Genomic DNA, 7,092 nt, shown 5'->3' on the forward strand with positions numbered 1-7,092 from the left:
ACGAGACAGCTAGCTCCGGAGAGGCTGCGCCCGGCCGCGCATGCGTAACAGGCTCTCTTTCAACGCGCGGCTTCTCCTGGCCTTTGCTGAGGATCGGAAGTGCTCTGGCTGCTCGCAGCTTTAGGAGGAAGTGTTGGCAGTCCTACTTTTGGAGAACGGCGCCAAGATGGATAGAAGAGCTAACATGGACGATGAGATGCGTTCAACTGATCGGTTAGTCACTTCACGGACTTAAAAATTGTTTCCATTTCCGTGAAGGGTTTAAAAGGTTTTTAAATTTAAATGTTTAAACTTAACACCAACACAGGAAATATATCATTAGCTGGTTTCAACATCCTTTACATCTCTATGCTTATTTCACATTTTCCCAAAACTGTAATGAATGTCTACGGTGCTTTGAGAAAATGAATTTCATTCTTTATTTTGGTAAAGTCCTAAAGACTATAGTGTCATTTGTATAACAAGTTGCATGTAAGAGATACTGCATACATGAAAAGACCCCGGTAAGGTTAGTATGATCCATTTTTTTGCAGATGAGAAGATTGTTGATACTCAGGACAGACAACAAACAGAACTGACAGGGAAAATTTACAGGGACAGCAACCTAGCGGGTGACTCCACTCGATCTCACACCCCTCCCTCCTCAACATAAACAACACTAACAGGACAGTAATTTACGAGGTGGCTCCCCTCTGCCTCGCCCCCCTCCTCAACCCAAACAAAAAAAAGAACACTCCCTTGGTTTCCCCGTGCTGCTGAGCACCGGTCCCAAGGTTCGCTCCCTAAACTCCCTCCCCCTTGCCTGCTCGCTTGCTGTGTGCATAGGAATGTTACAGATAAGGAAGCAGAAAGGTATAAATTGCTCCCTTTTCCTTTGTTCGGGGCTCAGACTTTTTGGGAGATTACTCCCCTCTGAGCCCGGTGTGAAATAAAGCCTCAACACTCCAAGACCTCCGAGTGCCGCTTGGTTTTTTTCTATCGGTGATCCAGTCCAGGCTTTTTTTCAGTATTTTCTGTAACAGAACTACACCACAAACATAGATCTCCTCTTTCTAAACGGAAAGATCTTTCCTTCTACATTAATGGATATATCAAGTTTACCTGTTGTCTATGTACAAGCTGTAAAAAAAAAAAACAAAACTGTTCCTCAAAAAGACACCTATTCCCCTGTATTTCTAGAAATCTTTTCTTAAAGATTATATGTTATAATGCTTGAGCAGTTGGTTCCAGAGGCCAGTTGTAACTCCCCAGGGGAAAATCCCAGGACAAAATACCTTTGAAATCAAAATCAGTCGAAGGGAGAAATAAAGTGGGAGAAACTCGTTTATTGCTTACAAGCAGTTGTCCACTTCTGCTCACCTGTGTCTCTCACAACCTGACTGCAGAAAAAGGGGGACCCTACCCAACCTCTCCTGTCCAGATATGCTCTGCTCATCCTTGTAATTACCTATTGATTTGGAGATGGCTACTTCTCTCCACCCCTTGGAAACACCTGTTGATACGGAGATGCACTAAGGCCAGGAGAGATTCTGGAAATGTTGCAGTTTTACGCAAACCAGTCTTATATTTAGACTTGGTTTTGCTGTTGACTTTTCAAAAGTTCCTGTAATTCAATGTTATTCATTGTGACCTTTTTTTTTTAGAAATGGGGGTTTATTAATATAAAGTGTTATGATGACTTTTAAATATATATATATTTATAGAGCAGTTTTAGGTTCACAGCTAAATTAAATGGAAGGTTGTAACTCCCGGGGGAAAATCCCAGGGCAAAATACCTTTGAAAGCAAAATCAGTCAAAGGGAGAAATGAGGTGGGAGAAACCCATTTATTTCTTACAAGCGGTCATCCCATGTCTCTCTTGACCTGGCTGAAGAAGAGAGCTCCACCCAACCTCTCTGGTCCAGATAAGCCCTTGCTCCCCCATGTATCTATTGATATGGAGATGGACTAATTTTCTCCACCCCTTGGAAACAGCTGTTGATACAGAGATGCACTAAAACCAGGTGAAAGACTCTGGAAATACTGCAATTTTACCCACAAAGGTACAGAGATTTCCCATATACTCGCCATCCCCACACATGCATACCTTCCCCTGTTAGCATCATTTACCAGAATGGTAATTTTTTAATAAAGAGAACCTATATTAATTCATTATACTCAACCTTAGGGGTTCACTCTTGGTGTTGTACGTTCTATGGATTCAGATGAATGTATAATGACATATATGCATCATTATAGTATCATACAGATTATTTTCACTGCCCTAAAAAGCCTATGTGTTCCGCCTACTCAACTCCTCTACACACTAGAAACCACTGATCTTTTTACTGCCTCCATAGTTTTGAATTTTCCAGAATGCTGAATAGTTGGAATCATACATTGTGTGACCTTTTCAGATTGGCTCCACTCACTTAGCAATGTGTATTTGTGGTTCCTCCTTGTCTTTTCATGGCTTGATAGCTCACTGTTTAGCTGAAGAATACTTCATTGTCTAGATGTGTGTAACTCCATGGGGAAAATCCCAGGGCAAAATACCTCTAAAACCTAAATCAGTCAAGACAGGAATAAAGTTAGAAACCCCTTTATTTCATACAAGCAGTCTTTCCCGTCTCTCTCTTGACTGGGCTGCAGCAGAAGAGAGCTCCATCCAAACTCTCTGGTCCAGATAAACACTCCCATGCCCTTGTAATTACCTATTCATATGTCGATAAACCAATACTCTCCACCCCTTGGAGACACTTACTGATATGCAGATGCACTAAAGCCCGGTGAGACATTCTGGAAATACTGCAATTTTACCCATAGCCCACCCCTCCAGAAATCTCACCTCACAGTCTACACATTCCCCATCTTCTGTAATGGCCCCTGTGCAAGAAAACTGGAGCATTATAACCAGGCTAATAACATAAAATAGCAACAGCAATAAAATCATGATAATCTTCAAGCAGGAGGATTCAGCTGTGTTCAAAGTCCTAGGCAGACTCAAGTCCATAGCTCGCCAATTCCACAGGCAGTCAGTAGCTGAAAAGGTAGGGAGTTCAGAGCAATCATCACTCAGCAGCTGCAGCCAAGGGGTGCATCCAGGCCACAAGGAGTGTAGAAGAAATTAACTAAGGGCGGTAAGATACATGTTTTAATGACACCAGCATAGGCAAATCTTGTCCTTCAGGTAGGATACATGCAAGAGAGTGGTGCTGTGATAGGACAGTGGCAGGAATAGGATCTCATACTGGTCTAGTATACCAGACTTTCATCCCTCTCCCTGTGGGAGTTACAGATGGGTCAATATATAGGGCTATGGGAGGTACGTACACTGGCTATAAAGATAAAACAAAACTTCCTTGTAAGATGCTATTACTTCCTATACATTTTAGGTACACTACCATGAACTTTGGGGCTACTCTGCTGTTACTCCAGAAATACACACGAGGCCAGCTTCCAGGCCTTTCCCCTAAGGTGCCAAAAGGGCCAGCCATCACTGGTCCATGTCTCGAAATGTCCAGGGCCATGTTGACACAACAGTATCTCCATGGTTTAATGCAGTTGGGGCTGGCAGCAGGATGTTGCTCTGCTGGCCATATCCTGGCTTAAATAACTCCTCTTTGGTTTGCACATACAGTTGTATAGGAGAAACAGCAAGGTGTGTTAGCATATCCACAGGGCTCAAGGGTCCTTTTCAGGACTTCTCATTCAAATGCCATAGCATTGTCCATAAGTAAACTGACCAGACCTGTAGACTGTTGGTATCTGACTTCAGGTCAAATTTCAACAAACCGTGATACCTCTCTGTCATTCCTGCTCCAGTAGGGTTATATGGTACATGAAACTTCCGCTTTATTCCTAATTGCTTCACCCATTCTTGTAACACATGTCCAGTAAAGGGTGCCTTGATCACTCTCAGTCACCTGCGGCTGGCCATAGGCTGCAAAAAGACACTCTAGGCCCCTCTTGGTGGTTTGCTGATCTGCACGACATATAGGAAAAGGAACCAATTGTCCAGTAGCTGTATCCACACAAGTAATGGCATACTGATATCTTTCTGATATGGGCAAAGGCCCAATATAGTCTATCTGCCACCTGACAAGGGGTATCAGCCCCTTTACTATAGTCCCATGTTGTTGCAGGACTAGGTGTAAGTCCCTTTTAGAACACACAAGGCACTCTCTCTTGGCTCTGCCGACTTCTTCAAAGGTCAACAGCAAGCCCCACTGATGGGCTACAGCCCACATTGTCTTTTTCCCTGTGTGCAACAGATGCTGATGTAACCATTGGGCTATATCGGAGGCAGGCTTTCCTTCTAGCCAGCGCACCTGGGCCAATCTGTCTGCTTCATCATTCCCTGGGGATGCCAAAGGCAAATAGCCAGTCACATGATATGTGGTTAAAGTCTTAGTCTTTCCAAAGGCCCATAGGTCTTGCCACAACCCTTGCCCCCAAAGTGGCCTGTGATGAACCATCCAGTTGGCATGGTACCATATTGGCAGCCACAGGGTCAAGCTCCAATAGATAGCCCAGCTGTCAGTGCAGACAACTACAGGGGAGGGCTCCTGGGTGCCGATGAGCCATACTGCCACAACTCAGGCCACTAGCTGCTTTTCCCCTCTCCATCCTCCATCCATATTGTCTCAGTCTTAGGATGGAAAGATACAACCCTTCACTTTGGGGACTACCTATGACTGTAGCCGTCTGTATACCAAGCATCTTCAGGAATAGGGGCTTTCTACTCCTGATAAGGACATTCGGCTATCAGTGGCTCAAAAGCAAGTTCTTCCTGCTTTCCACTGGTACAGGTCACTAGCCCCAATAAGCATTGGGGTTCTCCTCTTAAGGGGCTAGTAGAGAGGGCACTATGCTGCTGTAAATATGCACCCCATTTGGCCAGTGTAGGCATCTGTGTCATGCCACTCCATAGCCCTTGGATCCAGTCTCACATCTACCCCACAATAGATAGGTGGTTATTACCTTCGTTGGAGCTGTACCAGTGATGGGCTCCTTAGCCAGCAAGGCATGGTACACAGCAGCCAGTTGCTTCTCTATCAAGGTGTACCAGTCCTCTGCTCCTTTCCATAGTTGTGAACAGAATTCAATGGGTTGGCCTGTATGTACAAGCCACTGCCAAAGACCCCATCCATAACCATCCTTGGTTACATGAACATCTAGCTCACAGGGCCTTGATGAGTCCATTACACTCAAGGCTTGTATGGCCTTAACTGCTCACTTAGCAGTAGTAAAATTAGCTGCACATGTCTTGTCCCAGTCCCACCTGATGCCCTTCTGTACCAACTGGTAAAGGGCTTCAGAATTTGTGCCAAGTGTGGGATAAACACTCTCTAGTAGCCCAAAAGACTCAAAAACTCTTATGGACTGCCACAGTGGCAGAGGTAGGGAAAGCCTCGACCTTGTATATGACTGCTTCAGGAATAACTTTTTTTTTTTTTTTTTTTTTTTTGAGAGGGCATCTCTCATATTTATTGATCAAATGGTTGTTAACAACAATAAAATTCAGTATAGGGGGGTCAATGCTCAATGTACAATCATTAATCCATCTCAAGCCTAATTCTCGTCAGTCTCCAATCTTCTGAAGCATAACGAACAAGTTCTTACATGGTGAACGAATTCTTACAGAGTGAATAAATTCTTACATGGTGAACAGTACAAGGGCAGTCATCACAGAAACTTTCGGTTTTGATCATGCAATATGACCTATAAACCATCAGGTCAAATATGAATATTCATTTGATTTTTGTACTTGATTTATATGTTGATCCCACATTTCTCCTATTATTATTATTATTTTTATTTTTAATAAAATGCTGAAGTGGTAGGTAGATGCAAGATAAAGGTAGAAAACATAGTTTAGTGCTGTAAGAAGGCAAATGTAGATGATCAGATGATCAGGTGTGTGCCTATGGACTAAGTATTAATCCAGGCTAGACAAGGGCAGCAAGACATCCACGGATGCAGAAGATTTCTCTCAAAGCAGGGGGGGTGAGGTTCTGAGCCTCACCTCTGTTGATCCCCAAATTCTCACCTGATGGCCCCCCTGCGACTGTGCCTGTCTTAGGTTGTTCCTCCCTTGAGGAATCTTACCCGTCTCTGGCTAACCAGTCATCTTCCGGGGCCATACAGGGAAATGTAAAGTTGGTAAGTGAGAGAGAAGCCATATTGTTTGCAAAGGTTAGCTTTTTACTTCTTTGCAGATTTATGCCCTGTGGCTTCTATGCCCAGCACTTGTCTCGAGGTATCTTTACCACCTGGAGGAATTATGATACTCGGTAAATTCGATATGAGGCACGAATTCTATTTAAAGTTTGTAATTAGGAAGGAAGAAGAAAAGCTATAGATGTAGCATATGAAGGAAACTTGGGAGGATTGATTATTTCTTTGACATATCTTCTTGTATAGTACCTTAAGTATGTATAGGTTTTAAACTACTAACTAATTTGCACACACATATTGACATAATAGGAATACGGTGACATAAACAAAGCAAATCTATAATTACCAGCCATCTCCAGTGAAGCCAAGAAAACCATTTAGGCACCCTAGGCATTTGTGAAGATTTATCTATGATATGATGGATATTTTCCAACTGTACTTGAACCATCAGACAAATTAAAGCAGCCCATTTCTGGGATCTGTTCACATCCCATATGTTCTTTTAACCATAGATAGTCTATAGTCATGAGATTTTGGGGTGCTACAACTTGCACCCCTCCCAACTCCTGGTTGAGTTCCAACAGTACAGATCCAGTCAAATTCGTTGTCTCACTGTATGCACATGCCAGCCTAGACATCTCCCTCCTCCTTCTTATGGCAAGTCCAGGAGATGGTGGGCTGGATGCAGCCACAACCGCAGCATCGTCCGGATCCCTGTGGAGGCTTTTTGATGATCATCCCCCGGCACGAGTCCTCCAGAGAGTGCTGATGCCGGAAGCTCCTCCTCATATCGTATCTTAGTTCATTTTCTGGGTATCCAAGCTAGGCCTTGATCTTCTGCGTAGAAACAAACAGACCCTTTGCCCACACTTTGACATGCCCTCTATACCACTGTGCAGAACTCATTGGAGGTCAGCACACAGTAACTGCTTT

This window comes from Manis javanica, chromosome 5, assembly GCF_040802235.1.
Source record: "Manis javanica isolate MJ-LG chromosome 5, MJ_LKY, whole genome shotgun sequence".
Lineage (NCBI taxonomy): Eukaryota > Metazoa > Chordata > Mammalia > Pholidota > Manidae > Manis > Manis javanica.